The 17,110-nt window shown below is 42.6% G+C and overlaps 1 long non-coding RNA gene across 1 annotated transcript in view; it reads right to left on the bottom strand.

The window, feature by feature from the left end:
- LOC122935860 overlaps positions 1–16,014 on the bottom strand; it is a 35,762-nt gene extending 19,748 nt beyond the window's left edge. The window contains exon 1 of the long non-coding RNA XR_006388839.1: positions 15,930–16,014. This is a non-coding gene — a long non-coding RNA (uncharacterized LOC122935860). The remainder of the gene's footprint in view (positions 1–15,929) is intronic.
- Between the last annotated feature and the right edge of the window lie 1,096 nt (positions 16,015–17,110).

Here is a 17,110-nt window from a genome sequence, read left to right as displayed (position 1 = left end):
GATGGAACACATAGGCAGTGACCAACTGAATACATAGGATGTCTCTATAGTAGTTGAGTTTATTATCGCTCTCATCAGGTGTAAAAATGGCCCCCATTTTGGTCCGGTGACAAGGCTGGCCAGGTGCAGAACAGCATGATAACACTATGTTCTGCATAGGTCGTATGCTGGAGGAGCACTCTGTACTGTGCCTATAGTCGAGGCTGAGGACAAGGTGGAGGATAAGGAGGCAGAGGAGGACATTGGCGTTGCAATCACAACATGAGAATGAGGAGGTGGCATTGCATCACCTAGCCAAGTTGCTGGTGTAGCAATGCCCAGTGGGCCATCAAGGACATATATTGTCCTTGACCATAGTTATGTACCTCTCCACATGTCAGCGCTGCCATGAACTTTACCAGACACTGACAGGCTCAAGGACTGGCCCACCTTCTGCTGTATGTATACATGTAGGGCTGGTACAGCTTTTTTTAAAAGTAGTGATGGCTTGGAATTCTCCACCTTGGGTGGTCACAAGCCATCAGTTCTCGGTGCACAGTCAACCAAATGGAAAGGGAAGGACTGTAGTATCTGCAACTTGGCCAGGAGCAAGTTCAGCTTGGATGAGTGCAAGCAAACTGTTGTTTCTTTGTAATTGCCTTGGTGATTGATTGCTGGCAAAATGCATCACAAGGGGTAAGAGGAGGAGGAGTAGCATCAGGACCAGTAGAAGGAGACACAGCTCTATTCTGTTGAGGTGGTGGAGCTTTGACCGCTGGAGAAGTGGTGCGGGCCACTGTGAGATTCATCAAGCTGTACCACTACATTAGCGCCACGGTTTTCCCAGGCCACTTTATGGTGATGCTCCATGTGTTGATGCAGGGCTGTGGTGCCCTGGCGGTGCTTCACCTTCTGCCCACAGATCCTACATATAGCCACACTGACATTATCAAGGGACTTGTTGAAAAATTCCCCCAAAAGTCCCCTACTACTCCGTGCTGCCTGGCTGCTGCTGCCTCTATGAAGCCAGGCACTGCTAGTTGTTTCCAGATATATGGGCTCCTGATTAAAAGACTGTCCGTCCCCTACACTTTTGGCTCCAGATTTCACACTTCTGCCACCCTGCTGTCCTATAGCCATGCTTGAACCCTGCTGACTCAGCCGCTTGCTGACATCCTGCAACTGTCTCACTCGCAAGCTGCCACCCTCACCCCAGCGACCGTTTTGGAACTGCCCGTTCCTTTGGAGGGCCTTATCAACTGTCTGTTGGACATACGCTACTGTAACACAAACTGTATATGTAAAATAAGTTATTCAGTGTTAATGTGGATACCCCACTAGCAGTATAAAAAGACAGGTCATTCATCCCAATTAGAGAATTAAGGCCTAACAGAATTGCTTATCTGTTAAACAAGGTTGACACCCCAATAACAGTAGAACTAGACAGCTTATTCACCCCAATTTGAGAATCAAGGCCTGATAGAATTGCCTATGTAATAAACAAGGTTGACACCTCTCTAACAGTAAGACAAGACAAGTCTTAACCCAGATTTATGAATCAAGGTGTAATAGAATTGTTTGTCTATTAAACAATGTGGACTCCTCAGTAACAGTAGAAGTAGACAGCTTATTCACCCCAATTTGAGAAACAATACATAATGCAATTGCTTATCTTTTAAACAAGGTGGACAGCCTAATCACAGTAAAATTAGAAAGCTTATTCACCCCAATTTGAGAATCAAGGCCTAATAGAATTGCTTATGTAATAAACAAGGTCGACACCTCTCTAACAGTAAGACAAGACAAGTCTTAACCCAGATTTATGAATCAAGGTGTAATAGTATTGTTTGTCTATTAAACAATGTGGACTCCTCAGTAACAGTAGAAGTTGACAGCTTATTCACCCCAATTTGAGAAACAATACATAATGCAATTGCTTATCTTTTAAACAAGGTGGACAGCCAAATCACAGTAAAATTAGAAAGCTTATTCGCCCTAATTTGAGAATCAAGGCCTAATAGAATTGCTTATCTATTAAACAAGGTGGACACCCCTTTAAAAGTAGAACTAGACAGCCTATTCACCCCAATTTGAGAATTAATATCTAATAGAATTACTTATCTATTAAACAAAGTGGACTCCACTCTAACAGTAGAATATGATAGGTTATTCACTCCAATTTGAGAATCAAGACGTAATGGAATTGTTTATCTATTAAACAATATGGAAACCCAAATAACAGTAGAACTTGATAGCTTTTTCACCCCAATTTAAGAATCAAGTTGTAATAGAATTGCTTATCTATTAAACAAGGCGAACACAAGGCGAACACCCCAATAACAGTAAAATAAGAGAGCTTATTCACCCCAATTTGAGAATCAGTGGCATAATTAATTTTAGCCTTAAGGACCAATAATAGTTCTTCCTTTTGTGTTCCGGCAGTCATTACTTTTTCATTTTTTCTTCTATATTTTTTTATTGTATTATTTTGCTGGATTAGTTGTAGGTTTTTTTAGGAACAATTTTGGGGCATATATAGTGTAGTAAATAACTTTTATTATTTATTTCATTCATTTTATGTATTTCTTTTATTATTTTCTTTTATTATTTTATTTTTAGGGGGAAAATGTATTTACAGTGTTCACTGTATGGTAAAAAAAAATATAACTTTTTTACGTAGGTCACTACTATTTTTTCCTTTCCTCCTGCAGGTTTTCCTCATCCAAATAAAAAGGGGGGGGGGGGCTTTAGCTGCTCATATCTCTGGTTTGTTGCAGATATGTGCTTTGTATTGTTTGAAATCTGACATTGCAATTTTTTAAACAATACCATAATGACAGTATTATCTTCACTATATGGGAAGATATCACTGTTAGAAATAGAGATGCAGTGAATGCAGCAGAAAGTGAAAGAAAAGCAGGTTTTGCTAGCGATTACTCCCGACTCGATATCTCCTGCTAATCTATTATTTTGGTCTTGTATGAAAACCTGGAATGACAGCTTTTAAACAAGACCCATGCTTCTATCTGGCACCAATCAGGACATAGCAGCAGCTAAAACAGCCCTATTCCCTTCCACTTCTGTCCCATCCCAGCTTGGGCAACAGTTAAGTACTTTTGCCATAGCCAAAGCTGAGCTCGGGGAAAACAGTTAGGTGGTTAAAGAATGTGGACACCCCAATAACAATAGAACAAGACAGCTTATTCATCCCAATTTGAGAATCAAGGCAAAATAGAATTGCTTATCTACTAAACAAGGTGGACACCCGAATAACAGTAAAATTAGACAGCTTATTCCCCCCCAATTTGAGAATTAAGGCATAATAGAATTTTGTATCTATTAAACAAGTTGGACACCCCAATAACAATAACATTAGAAAGCTTATTTACCCCAATCTGAGAATCAAGGCATAATAGAATTGCTGTTTAATAACATAGCTCTGTGATCTACACAGGGATTGAGGCAAACTGTATTGTCTCCTATGGATCCCTTCAGCTTCAGGTTACTGTCTCTGCCCTGTCCCTGCAGTCTCCCTATGTTCTCCCTACAGTGTGCTTGTCATGTCTCTCTCTATGTTTAGCTCACATTGAAATGGCGCTGACAGCAAGAGATTAGGCTTTATAGGGCTGTGACATCACAGGGGCTGGCTAGCTGCTGAATGGTTGTCTGCATGTCATGGTTGAGCTGAGGTGAAGACTACAGATGAGTAAAGTACTTAAAAATTAGATTTGGCTGCTTCGTCAAATTTTACAAAAGAATTTGCTTTGTGACGGATTACTTTGTCATGAAGCGCATTTCTTTGTGAGTAGTGAGCGCAATGACTGGGAGCAGAGATTGCACTGCCCCAGTCATTGAACTCCTCAGATGCCACATTCATCGCTGATTGTGGCATTTAAAAATTAATATTAAGGCCTTTCAGGGGTTAGTCATTAAAAAATATATATATATATAAATTGCACTTAACTTATACATTTGAGCACTGAGAGGCCACTGTGGCCATCTTGCTTGTAGATCCTGCATGAAATCTCATGCAGTGCGTGATAACATCATCACTCTAGCCGGCATAGAGATGTCATATGTCACTGTGACAAGATTTTGCACAAGATCTTTCGGCAAGATGTCCGTGGCAGCCTCTTCGCGCTCAAATGGATGAGGTGAGTATGTTTTTTGTTTTGTTTTTACCGCCATTTCAAGGAAAATTGATTATTTAACATGAAGCACGAAGAAATTTGGCCTTGCAACAAATCAGATTTTCCCTGAAATTCGGACCAAAGTCCAGTTTGGGTACTATGGTTCACTCAACACTAGTGATGATTTCATCACACTAGGTGGCCACGATGATGTCACCAGATTGATGTTGTGGTAACATTATATGTCAGCACGCATGAGAATTGGCGCATTTTCTTCAATGAAGATGACTGCAATGGTCTTTTTGTGATCAAATGGATGAGGTATGTTTGTTTGTTTGTTTTTTTTCTGCTATTTAAGGAAAAAGTTAAATCTTTACCACAAAACGCCAAGAAATTAGAATTTGTGGCAAATTTTTCCTGAAATTCAGATAGCATATGCTGGTGAACGGAGCAAAACCAGCATCAAGGGGGCGTTTGCCATCACATGCACAGTAGTTAAAGTGATGCCATGCACAGAATGGGCATCGCAGTGAGCATGCCCCAGCTGGGTGAGGCAGTGCACAGGTGCAGGATCTCGGGCAGACCAAAGGATGACGCAAGGCAATAGGAGGGCGGCATAGGCAAAGGCTGGGGCAGGGAAACAATGAAAAAAGGCAGAGCAGCCTGGGCTCCAACACAGTGAATGCTGCCCCTGGACACTAGGCAGTTCTCATTTGCATATGAATTAAACGTTGTTTTCCCAGCTTCTGGGAGTGTAAAGAAAAAGACAAAGATACTATTACATTCATGTATAGGTGTGCTATAGGAAAAAGTGGTTGACGGAGAGAACCTGGGGGGTATTGAAAGGAATATGATGAGCTCTTTCAATATGACATCCATTAAATTCATGCTCCGTTTGAAACATTTAATTGATCCACTTTTCTGTAAACTGTACACATCTAGAACCTTCAGCTCCTTGCAGAAATTAGACCTAAGAGATCTATCCTCCAAGTCTGCTATCTTCTTTGCACATATTTCCTTATCTTGTTTTAAGACGGCTAACTTTATTTTCAAATACAGTATGTCACCACTTTTTCACTTCCACAAATAGAGCTCTCCATCTCTTTAACTTCATCCCATATTTTGAAAGGTCATTGCACATTAAACTAACTTCAGATTGCTTCCCCCTCCCCAATTTGAGATGATAACCCAGTGATAGCCAAATTGATTTTGGAAACCATATTGTACATGTGTTGCAACTTCCAACATCACAGGATCAACATTACTTTCCATATTGCATGCACCTCATGTCTCAGAAGTTAAATTACTTTGCTCCTCAGCCGTTATTTGTATTGTATTTTATTGTATTGTAGAACCCCTTTTCCATTTCCAATGTCCTAAGAGAAATTTTATGCTACATACTATATTTGTTAAACCCAGACCCCCACTCAGCCTACGGTTCATCATCTCTATCTTATTTAGCTTTTTAGAAGCCTTTTTTTAAAAATATAATTTAATTTCTATTAATAATACCAATCATACAAATACAAGTCATCTAAAACCTAACTAAATGTCCACTAGTTCAGAAACTGTTGATCTATAGGAAGTCAATGGGGCGGAGCTGCGTCCAGGCCACATGACCTATAGTCATAACATCACTGGCCTGTGGAAAGCAGTGAGAAGGCCACGGCTCTACAGTGAGCGCTGTTGCCTTCTCAAACAGCTGTTCGGCTCCTGACTGTCGGACCACCGACCGTCAGATGATGATGACCTATTCAAAGGATAGATCATAAGTAGTGTTGAGAGAGTAGAACCAGATGAAGTAAAATTCGATCCAAATTTCAGGATAAATTCGATTTGCCGTTAAGACGAGTTTCCTCATGCTTCGTGGTAGCAAATTTTTCCTGAAATAGTGTAAAAAAAATCATACTTACCTCCTCCATGTGCTCACGACAGGCCGGGTGCTTGATTGAAGATCTAGAGCAAAATCACGTATGACGTCACCACTGTGGCCTGTGTGATGATGTCATCTTGGGTCATGTGAGATTTTGCACCAAGATTACGGCTGCCGGCCCATTGCGAGCAAATGGAGGAGGTAAGTGTGACGCTTTGCGATACTAGGAAATCGCAAATGCGCCATATCAACATAGAAATATAGAAACATAGAATGTGTCGGCAGATAAGAACCATTTGGCCTATCTAGTCTGCACAATATACTGAATACTATGGATAGCCCCTGGCCCTATCTTATTTCACAATCACAAAGACAAAAGAGCCTTCACTAAGAATCTTCTCTTTTGACTAAAAAAGTAATTCACAGAGCAGAGGTGCCATTATCACCACCTTGTGACAAACCTTTCCTGCCCATGCCAAGTTGAGTACCCATCCATCTAGTTCTATTATGACAGAAACTCATAAACCTGGTCTTTCTGCAGCCATAGTGTCTCCAATACCAGCAGGGGTCTCACTCTTTTAGCCTGGGCAGTGAGCTTCAGAAGAAAAGGACAGATCCTTATCACACAGCTGGTTGGTACAGGAGGGAAGATGACCTGAAAGTCACCTCCAATCCATAAACTTCATATTCTTCCCATATTTTCCTAATATTTCACGGGTTATGGAAATGTGAAAGGAACCATCTTTTCAGAGATGGTTTTGGTTCTCCTAACCCACCTTCTAGGAAACCCACGGACAAATCAGAGATTCCCACTCTGAGATATAAAGGTTCTCAGGCACCCTGTATTATCTTTTAGTCGTATTTGTTATCAGATGATGCGTAAAATTGTACTGATTATCAATATCAACTATATTTCTTGATTGGACTTACGGGATATGGAGAAATGGGCAAAGCAAAGATTCTGCCAGATTTTCTCCCTATGGGGCAAAGGACTGCCCCTGTTCCAATTACACAAGGCTGGACCTGAACGTGTCATAACCACTCCCCGCTTCAGAGTAGGTAAAAACAGTGACACACTCAGGTCCTGCGTCCTTCACCTACTATCTGACGTCGACTAACATCACAACCGCCCGCGGGACACGGGCACACCCCACCATCTTGGATTATTCTACAAAGACTTTGCCTATTACTGGACACTACCACGGTAATTCTGAACTTACAGACATTCTATTCCCTTCCACCTCTTACCTATTTCTATCCAAACCAATCTGTTCAACTGGCAGGTATATTTATCTGTCAGCTTTAATATATATATTTTTGTGTGTAGTTTTAGAATAAAAACTAACGATTTAATCGTTCCAGTTTTGCCCTTGTTACGTGATGACCTGATCTATGCTAAGAACGCTGTCCTCAGAAGACATACTACCAAATTGTTTTATTTTTATAAATTGTTAATGTACTAGCTAGGTTGCAAATAACCATTTAGTCCCTTTAGGATTAGCTAGCCGGGGTCTCTTCGCCCTGATTCAATACGAAGAGTGGTGGCAGCAAACTAATTTGATTTCCAGCGTGAAATCAGTAATTTTATTTTTACCGATTGTACATACAATCGTGATTGCATCCTTTCTGGGCCCACCAACCAATCTTAAACGTCTTCTGTGCTCACAGTGGATTCGCCTCCAGGAGTCTCTACTGGAGACCTGTATGGCAACTGTGGCATAGTACGACGGGATTGGCGGGTGGTCGTCACATTGGTGGCAGCTAGTGGGATAGCAGAACCCAAAACCAGGCAGAAGTCAGCTTTTGGGAGATCAGAGCACAAAGAACTGACAAGTGCAGCTTTTTGCGCAATCATAACAATAGGGCAGTGGTTACTTAGTATCCTGTCCTGCGGAACTTGTGTTCTGGGCGCAAAACGGTACACATTGATAGGAATAGATTGGTTTACATTTTCCCCACCTTTTCTTTGCTATATCCTATTCTTTTTCTCTTCTTTTCTGAATGTCTGATTCAGTTCCAAATTACCAAAGTTGGTCTGTCGCCGACTTACAAGCCATGTGTGAGTCGCAAGGCATTGCCATTCTGAACAAAAATCGATCACAGCTGATCAAAGCTTTGACGGAGAGAGACGGCCAAGCGATGGAGAATTCCAATCCCATGCGGGAGGCTTCACTGCCCGTTCGTTCAACGTCACCCAGCATCGCCAGCTATGGGAGTGCTGATGTTGCTACTTCAGCTCCGGGTGATGCAGGTACCCTGGATAACAGCATGTCCACAGCTCCTGCTAACCCTCAGCAAGGAACAAGCAGCTCTGGACTGAACTTCACTGCCTTGGGCCCTATGAGCCAGCAGTTGTTACCGGGCCTGACTGGCGCGGATTTGCGTTTATACCTGGAGATGCAGCTCGAAAGAGAGGAGCGACAGCAGAAAAGAGAGGAGCGACAGCAGCAGTTCCAAATTCAGATGCAGCTCGAAAGAGAGGAGCGACAGCAGCAGTTCCAGCTTCAGAGAGAAGCGCTGCAGCACCAGCGTGCACTAGAACTGGCCCAAGTGAGACAGGCCGAGCGGTCTTCCTCTCCTAACACTCCTGCTGCAGGAGGCATTCCTCTACCCGTGGTCCCCAAAGCCAGGTTTCCAGTTATGGAGAAAAACGGGGACATTGATTTATAGTTACGCTCGTTTGAGAGAGCGTGCCGCCAGTTCTGCATCCCTGAGGATCAGTGGGCTCTACACCTGATGCCTCAGCTGACTGGTAAAGCGCTGGATGCTTTTGCGGAACTACCCACAGACCAAGATTGCGATTATCAGACTATCAAGGATGCCATAATTGCTAAGTTCCAGTTAACCCCTGAGGTTTACCGGAGAAAGTTCCATGCCATCCAAAAAGGATCCACAGACTCTTACGCGGATGTGGCTAGCCGCTTATGCACCACATTCCGTCAATGGACTAGAATTCTTAAAGAAAAGACTTATGCTACCCTTGAGGATTTGATGATCCATGACCAATTCCTTGCAATATGCCCTACAGATGTGAGACAGTTTGTGCTGGAGCGCAAGCCCCAGTCTGTGAAAGAAGCTGCTGAGCTGGCAGACATGTTTGTCGCAACCCGGGTACCGGACATTCGCAAACCTGTGATAGCGGACATCCGCAGGCCGGTGGTATCAGACATCCGCAAACCCCTGGTACCTGACAGCTGCAAAACTCCAGTACCCAACCAGGACAGAGCCATGTCCCAGAACTGGAGAGAACGTAGGCCCGCTGGCCCTGTGAACCGTGAGACAACCAGGCCCTGGTGTGAGCTGTGTCGCAGGCCCGGTCACACCAAGCAAACCTGTTACGCAGGGAAGCCGGCCCAACCTCCTAGCACCGCGACGACGCCAAGCCCCAAGGGGGCCAACGTTTCCACACCTACCTCATCTGCTGTATTGCTGGTCGGAGGACCCGAGGTGCACAGCGGATCCCAGAATCACCAGCCTGTCACTGTGAACGGCCAGACTGTCATCGGATTCCGTGATACCGGTGCAGATGTCACCTTGGTCCGTTCACATCTTGTTACGGAGAAGGATATCCTTCCAGGAAAGTACCTCGCTCTGACCGGAGTTGGGGGCACTCGCACTCATGTGGCCCAAGCCCAAGTCACCATTGATTGGGGAATGGGACGGCAAAAGCGGGTTGTTGGGGTCCTGGATGATATTCCGTTGCCACAGTGCTTGGCACTGATTTGGGCACCCTTGTTTCCCATTACGAATACCCTGCAAGCGCGCAGGAGGCCCAAGAAGGACTCCCTGACCAAAACCAGGCACTGTACAGCCCTTTGGGGAAACAGGGAGACGGGGACACTTTGCCTGCTATTTCTACTGTCCCTAACGCACCTAGGGAGGTATCAGATTTAAATGTGCAAGCAACCAAATGTCATTTGCCCACTTCTGCACCTGTCATTGTTGATCTGAATGCGTGTGTTAGTGTTAGCAATTGTGATCTAAATGATGCTGTACCTGTTCTGGCCATTACACGTTCTATGGCCAGCCGCCTGAAATCAGAACCGACCGAAGGGACCCACTCAGGCGATTCTGACCCTCAGGCGGATGACAATGCGAGAAAGACCTTTTCATGTGATGATGATGATGATTGTGTAACTGCGCTGGTAGATACTTCCAGTGTCGCCAGTAACCTGGGCTCAGATGGGGCTGCGGGGACAGAACCAGCTGTCCCTCCACCCACCTCTGACCCCAGCTTTGACGGTAACTCTCCACAGCTGACTTCATACGTCACTGGTCAGCTGGAGGAGACCGGTGGCGCTGCATTCGTGCAGGCCTTAATGGGTGACCCTAGTCTGGAGGCACTTAGGGCCCAAGCTGGCCAGCCTCCAGGTGAGGGCACTCCATATAAAATCTATTGGGAGAACAACCGACTGTACTGTGAAGCTGTACAGCCTACAAAAGGTGGTGCAGGTGAGAACACGAGACAGCTGGTAGTCCCTAGGGAATTTCGGGCACAGGTGCTCAAAGCAGCCCACGACATTCCACTTGCAGGACATTTGGGCATCAGAAAGACCCACAAACGTGTTCAGAACCATTTTTACTGGCCCACGATGGGAACGCACATAACTAAGTACTGCCGATCGTGTACCACTTGCCAGAGGGTTAATAAGGCTGGAGGACCCCGCAAAGCTCCTTTGCAGCCACTACCTGTGATCACAGAGCCCTTCCGGTGAGTGGCAGTGGATATAATTGGTCCCCTTCCCATTCCTAGCAGTTCTGGCAAGCGCTACATCTTAACGGTCGTGGACTATGCCACCCGTTATCCAGAGGCGGTAGCACTGTCTTCCCTTAGGTCGGCCACGGTGGAAGACGCCTTGATCGGGATATTCTTGCGTGTAGGTTTCCCCGCCGAGATGATCTCTGATCAGGGCTTTTGCTTCATGTCGGAGCTAATGGAAGCCCTCTGTGAGAGGATGCAAATCAAGCACACCACTTCCAGTGCGTATCACCCGCAAACCAACGGCCTTTGCGAACGTTTCAACGGAACGTTAAAGCAAATGCTGGCCACGTTTGTGGAATCGCAGGGGAAGGACTGGGAGCGGCACCTGCCTCATTTGCTGTTCGCTTACAGAGAAGTGCCACAGGAGTCCACTGGGTTCTCACCCTTTGAGCTCCTATATGGACGAGATGTCCGAGGGCCCTTAAAACTGATTCGGGAGACCTGGGAGGGAAAAGGTGACCCCTCAGAAGTCTCTGTGGTTGAATATGTCCTAAAATTTCGGGACAAGATGGAGTCCCTCATGACCATAGTGACGGAAGACCTTGCAAAGGCACAGGCCAAACAGAAGGCTTGGTATGATCAGCATGCCAGAGAGCGGTCATACCCAGCAGGTCAGAAGGTATACGCCCTACTCCCTGTCAGGCAGAACAAATTGCAGGCTGCCTGGGACGGGCCATACACCATTCTGAAACAGATGAATCCAGTCACTTACCTAGTGAGTCTCGGGGGTAAGCGACAGAAACTGTTCCACGTGAACATGTTAAAAGCACACGAGGAAAGAGAGCAGTATGTATTAGCGGTGGGTAGCCAGCTAGAACCCAAAGAACCAGATCCACTGATAGACTTGCTAGCAGAGCTACGAGACGTGGCAGATGATTGGAACATCAACCCTCACCTCTCATACCCACAGAAGCTTCAGCTCACCACTCTCCTGAGTGCGCACAGCGCCACATTCTCAGGCATCCCTGGCCAAACCAACCTAGCAGCTCATCGAGTTGACACAGGGACCCACAAGCCCTTACGGCAGGGCCCCTATCGCACCTCACCCGAAGTGCAGGCTGAGATCAAACGAGAGATTGATGAGATGCTACAGTTAATGGTTATCCAGAAATCCTCTAGTCCATGGGCCGCCCCGGTTGTTTTAGTCCTCAAAAAGGACAATCCGCATTCATCACCCCTTTTGGCCTCTATGAGTTTACTCGTATGCCCTTTGGGATGAAGAATGCGCCCGCCACCTTTCAGCGGGCCATGAATCAACTGTTGGAAGGAATGCAAGGTTATGCCCTATCATATCTGGACGATATAGCTATATATAGTCCAACCTGGGAAGATCACCTTGACCATCTGTCACAGGTTTTGGGAAGACTGTCCGCTGCCAAGCTGACCGTTAAGCCCAACAAATGTCAGATTGCCATGACAGAGGTTCAGTACTTTGGACACAGAGTAGGCAGCCAGACCCTGAAACCTCAGATAGGGAAGGTCGATACCATTGTAGCATGGCCACGGCCTAACACCAAAAAACAAATACAGGCATTTCTGGGAACGGCAGGGTACTATAGGAAGTTTGTTCCATCCTACAGTACTCTGGCTAAACCACTGACCGATGCAACGGGCAAAAAACAACCCAACACGGTCACATGGAACTCGGAACTAGAACAGGCATTTCGGGCCCTGAAGGAAGCGCTAGCTAGCGCTCCTGTCCTTCAAGCTCCCGACTTCTCCCGTCAGTTCCTAGTACAAACTGATGCCTCAGACCACGCTCTGAGATATAAAGGTTCTCAGGCACCCTGTATTATCTTTTAGTCATATTTTTTATCAGATGATGCGTAAAATTGTACTGATTATCAATATCAACTATATTTCTTGATTGGACTTACGGGATATGGAGAAATGGGCAAAGCAAAGATTCTGCCAGATTTTCTCCCTATGGGGCAAAGGACTGCCCCTGTTCCAATTACACAAGGCTGGACCTGAACGTGTCATAACCACTCCCCGCTTCAGAGTAGGTAAAAACAGTGACACACTCAGGTCCTGCGTCCTTCACCTACCATCTGGCATCGACTAACATCACGACCGCCCGCGGAACACGGGCACACCCCACCATCTTGGATTATTCTACAAAGACTTTGCCTATTACTGGACACTACCACGGTAATTCTGAACTTACAGACATTCTATTCCCTTCCACCTCTTACCTATTTCTATCCAAACCAATCTGTTCAACTGGCAGGTATATTTATCTGTCAGCTTTAATATATATATTTTTGTGTGTAGTTTTAGAATAAAAACTAACGATTTCATCATTCCAGTTTTGCCCTTGTTACTTGATGACCTGATCTATGCTAAGAACGCTGTCCTCAGAAGACATACTACCAAATTGTTTTATTTTTATAAATTGTTAATGTACTAGCTAGGTTGCAAATAACCATTTAGTCCCTTTAGGATTAGCTAGCCGGGGTCTCTTCACCCCGATTCAATACGAAGAGTGGTGGCAGCAAACTAATTTGATTTCCAGCGTGAAATCAGTAATTTTATTTTTACCGATTGTACATACAATCGTGATTGCATCCTTTCCGGGCCCACCAACCAATCTTAAACGTCTTCTGTGCTCACAGTGGATTCGCCTCCAGGAGTCTCTACTGGAGACCTGTATGGCAACTGTGGCATAGTACGACGGGATTGGCGGGTGGTCGTCACATAAGTATGATTGAATTTATTGTTCTGTTAATTTTACACTGTGACTTTACTATCAGATGCCGCGTTCATGTATGATCACAGCATCTGAGGGGTACAATGACGGGGAGCGCTGCAATCACAACTCCTTTTCGTCGCACCCCCAGCCGAATCAAATTTCTCCATACTTGGCTCATCTCTAATCATCAGTAAGGAAAAGGTGGACAACCCCTAAGAGAAACCCCTAACCTCTAAGACAACTTCTAAACATGCTACTTTATGTCTCTGTTATCCACCATCATAGGAATTTACGCACACAATGGGAGCTTACCAAAAAGGGACCCAAATCTACAGTTTCTTTACTTTTTATGCTTGCTAGCATTGCTATTATTCAGTAAAATCACTTATTGTTAACTTAGCAATTCTGTAAGCTTATTTATTCCTGTATCTCAGAATCCACTGGAAAACACTATAATTTGGATTCCAATAATGCTATTTTTAATGCAGTTACGCCTGAAAACTGGCATAATTGAATATCATAAATCTCCACCATTGTGTTACTTGCAAGGATAGTATTTGAAAAAAAGATACCCCATAAGAGTTCATTTTTGCCTGACACTTCTCTGAAGTTTTGAGAATATAAAATTATTTAGATTTAAGAAAGAAATTGCAGTTCTAATGGATATTATTTCTTTATTCTTATGCTTAGAGATTATACTTAAGACCTTCTTTACAGAAATGATAAGATTAATTTTCTTAATGTTCTGAAATTATTAACTTCAAATGAATACTAGTGAATAAATGAATAGTAATATCTTAGTTGAGAAATGTCTGTGTAAATTTAAATATTAACTTCATCCACCTCATCATTCATTTACTTATTTAAAAAGCAATGTAATTCTTGGCTGCAAAGTGAAAACTCAAGATCATGACCGTGCATGAGCTCCTTGTTTCTTTCTCTTCTCACAATAAAAAGAATACCTAATTATCTACATTATCATTTAAGGTATGCATGGCAAAGATAAAAGCAGATTGAGCTACAATTCATATACAGTAGCTATTTTAGATCAATTATATTCTTTCTCTAAAATGCAGTGATCTTGATACTGTAGCTCCAAATGATGCATTGCTAGCTATTTTCAAAAGTAGAACACTGGAGGTTGACCATTTGGGTTTAATGGATAACTATATATATATATATAATTGAACAAATAAAACCATATTCAATGGCCTGTGAATAGTTAAAAAAATACAAAGGCTCTTATACTCACCATGCCAATCCCACGACATTGCCATTTTGATAATGCTTGGGTCCCTGCTGCTCTCCACTTCCTGCTCCTGTTCTCAACACAGCAGGAAAAGACTTGGAATGCTGCTCAGCCATTTACTAGCTGCATTAATGACCCATCTCAGACAGTAATCGGCAGTGTCATTCCCAACCATTTCTTCCTGTGTTAAGAACAGAAGCAGTAAGTGGAGCAATCCACTGGGTACTTATTTGATTGTATTGGAATACCCTTTTGTTTATTTTTCTTCTTGTTTCTGGCTTTTTTTCTTCTCTTTTTCAGACCTACAGAATAAATGCATATCTGCTCCAATTTGAACATACATAGGCTGATTCAAAAACTCTTTATATATTAAGGAATGGTTTGGTCTCATTTATCAAACCAGTTTTTTTCCCTTTATTATTTGTTTAAACCCTTTCCAGCCATCTCATATACATATACACTGATGAGCAAAAAGAGTAACAATGTTTTGAACTTTTGACTTTCAGGTTCCATATTTCACCATCCACTACAGCTCTGAACATGAGACTAACATCATTTTATATACAATCATCTTGGCTATCTTATACATTTATTGGACTTGCAACTATTTAGCGTATGATAAGTTATGCAGATTCTTGTCATGTAACTGTCTTGTTACCGTTTTGCTCCCAAAATGCAAACTTTAATATTTTATTATTTTGTTAGTATTTTGTAAATCTAAAATGTAATTAGAGAAGGCTCACCTCCTAGACAAAAAATGGAGTGGGTGCACCTACAAAGAAGGTTACACCCAATCTTCAAGAGAATTGTGTAGATAGATTGAAGCAGTAGGGCACATCTACATTCAGATACACATAGGAGAGTTTTCTAGACAGTGGTTTTATTTATACCAGAAATATAGTAATACATAAAATATTATTAAACATATATTTGCATGCTATATAGACTTATAATCGCTTTAAAATTGATTAAAATTGCAACCATCCATAAAAAGCAAAACTAAAATATAAAATTATGTAGAAAATCCTTGGCAGGAAATGTCCAATTAGAGTCTCAGATTATTATCCACGCTGTTTGGACGTAGTCTGTAGTAATCAAGATTTTAGAAAGTTCACAGGTTAGTTTCAATGTAGCCGAAGTGAGGATGTGTGGTTGAGTCACTCACATTTCTTTTGCTACAAGTTTAGCAATACATCCAATCACTTTGCCTGTGTATACATTCATACGGCATTGGTTTTACTTACAGTTCTGTAGGTTTGAGCCGGCTGTACTGCGGTTAACGTGGCGTCCCACGTATAGTACGCTTACAGGCTGTGATGTAGTTTCCAGGAGATAGATTCAGGGATCTGCAGCAATCAATTGTAGGAGTGCCGTTTCAGTGGTTTTGTGTGGTTTAGTTCCTGCACAGGTGCTCAATCAAGCAAGCAGGTCAGATGTCACTCCGGCTGTTAATTTCAGGTTTTTTCTTTACCAAATTTTTGGGATATCGATCCCACTACTCCTGGTCGATTTGAAGCGCTTCAATATAAATTTAGTCTCATGGGGTTATCCTTCACCAGACGCGTTTCGGAGTTAACTGGACTCCTTCCTCAGTGGTTGATTTTCCCATGAAACTAGTCGACTTTATATAGAGATGTAGAGGTGTAGTCCAACTTGGTGTAATTTGGCTATACTGAAATTCGGGCATGGAGTATTTGAAAGACCAACAGAGTTATTGTAACTGGTATTCTTCCTTTGTTCATATCAATACAATTAGAATATGCACTGATAAAATAAAGTCCAAAGTGATATACTTATATAAAATCGATGTATCCATAATGCAAAGGATAAAAATATCAAAATAGTATGCAAATTTAATCCTTTGCAGCAATGTTGTGTTATTGCTGCGATTTATACCAACAATAAATCCGATATTTGTCAAAACTGCATATTCTCATAAGACTTTTTCTTATATCGAGAATCTGTAGATTTAGGATGTACATATATATATATTTTTAAGGGCCGACAAAACTACTTATCGTAGACATTTTTCCTTATCTGCTTATATGTAGTTGAGATTTACTTGTATATGTATACATTCGTGTATAAAAGGTAACAAACTAATGTATAAATGGACTAGGACTTTACAACTTTGCGGCAATTTTGTAGTTTTCCAATTAAAAACAAATCTAGTACTTTGTGACAATGTTACGTCATTACTGCGGTTTATACTAATAATATATTCTTAATGCGGTTTTTACCAAAAAACGTATATTTTAGATATATTCCTTCTTTTTGTCTATTATTGATATTCTAGACCTATATGGTCCTTACAGCAGTGTTGCGTTTGTTTTAAAAAGAGTTAAAATCTTGAATTAGATAAAACGTCTGTAGTATATTATCCACCTAAAATAAAATTAAAAATTATAGTATATTTTTGTCTACC

Source organism: Bufo gargarizans, chromosome 4, assembly GCF_014858855.1.
Source record: "Bufo gargarizans isolate SCDJY-AF-19 chromosome 4, ASM1485885v1, whole genome shotgun sequence".
In the NCBI taxonomy this organism is placed as follows: domain Eukaryota; kingdom Metazoa; phylum Chordata; class Amphibia; order Anura; family Bufonidae; genus Bufo; species Bufo gargarizans.
This window is presented reverse-complemented; position numbering and strand designations above follow the sequence as displayed.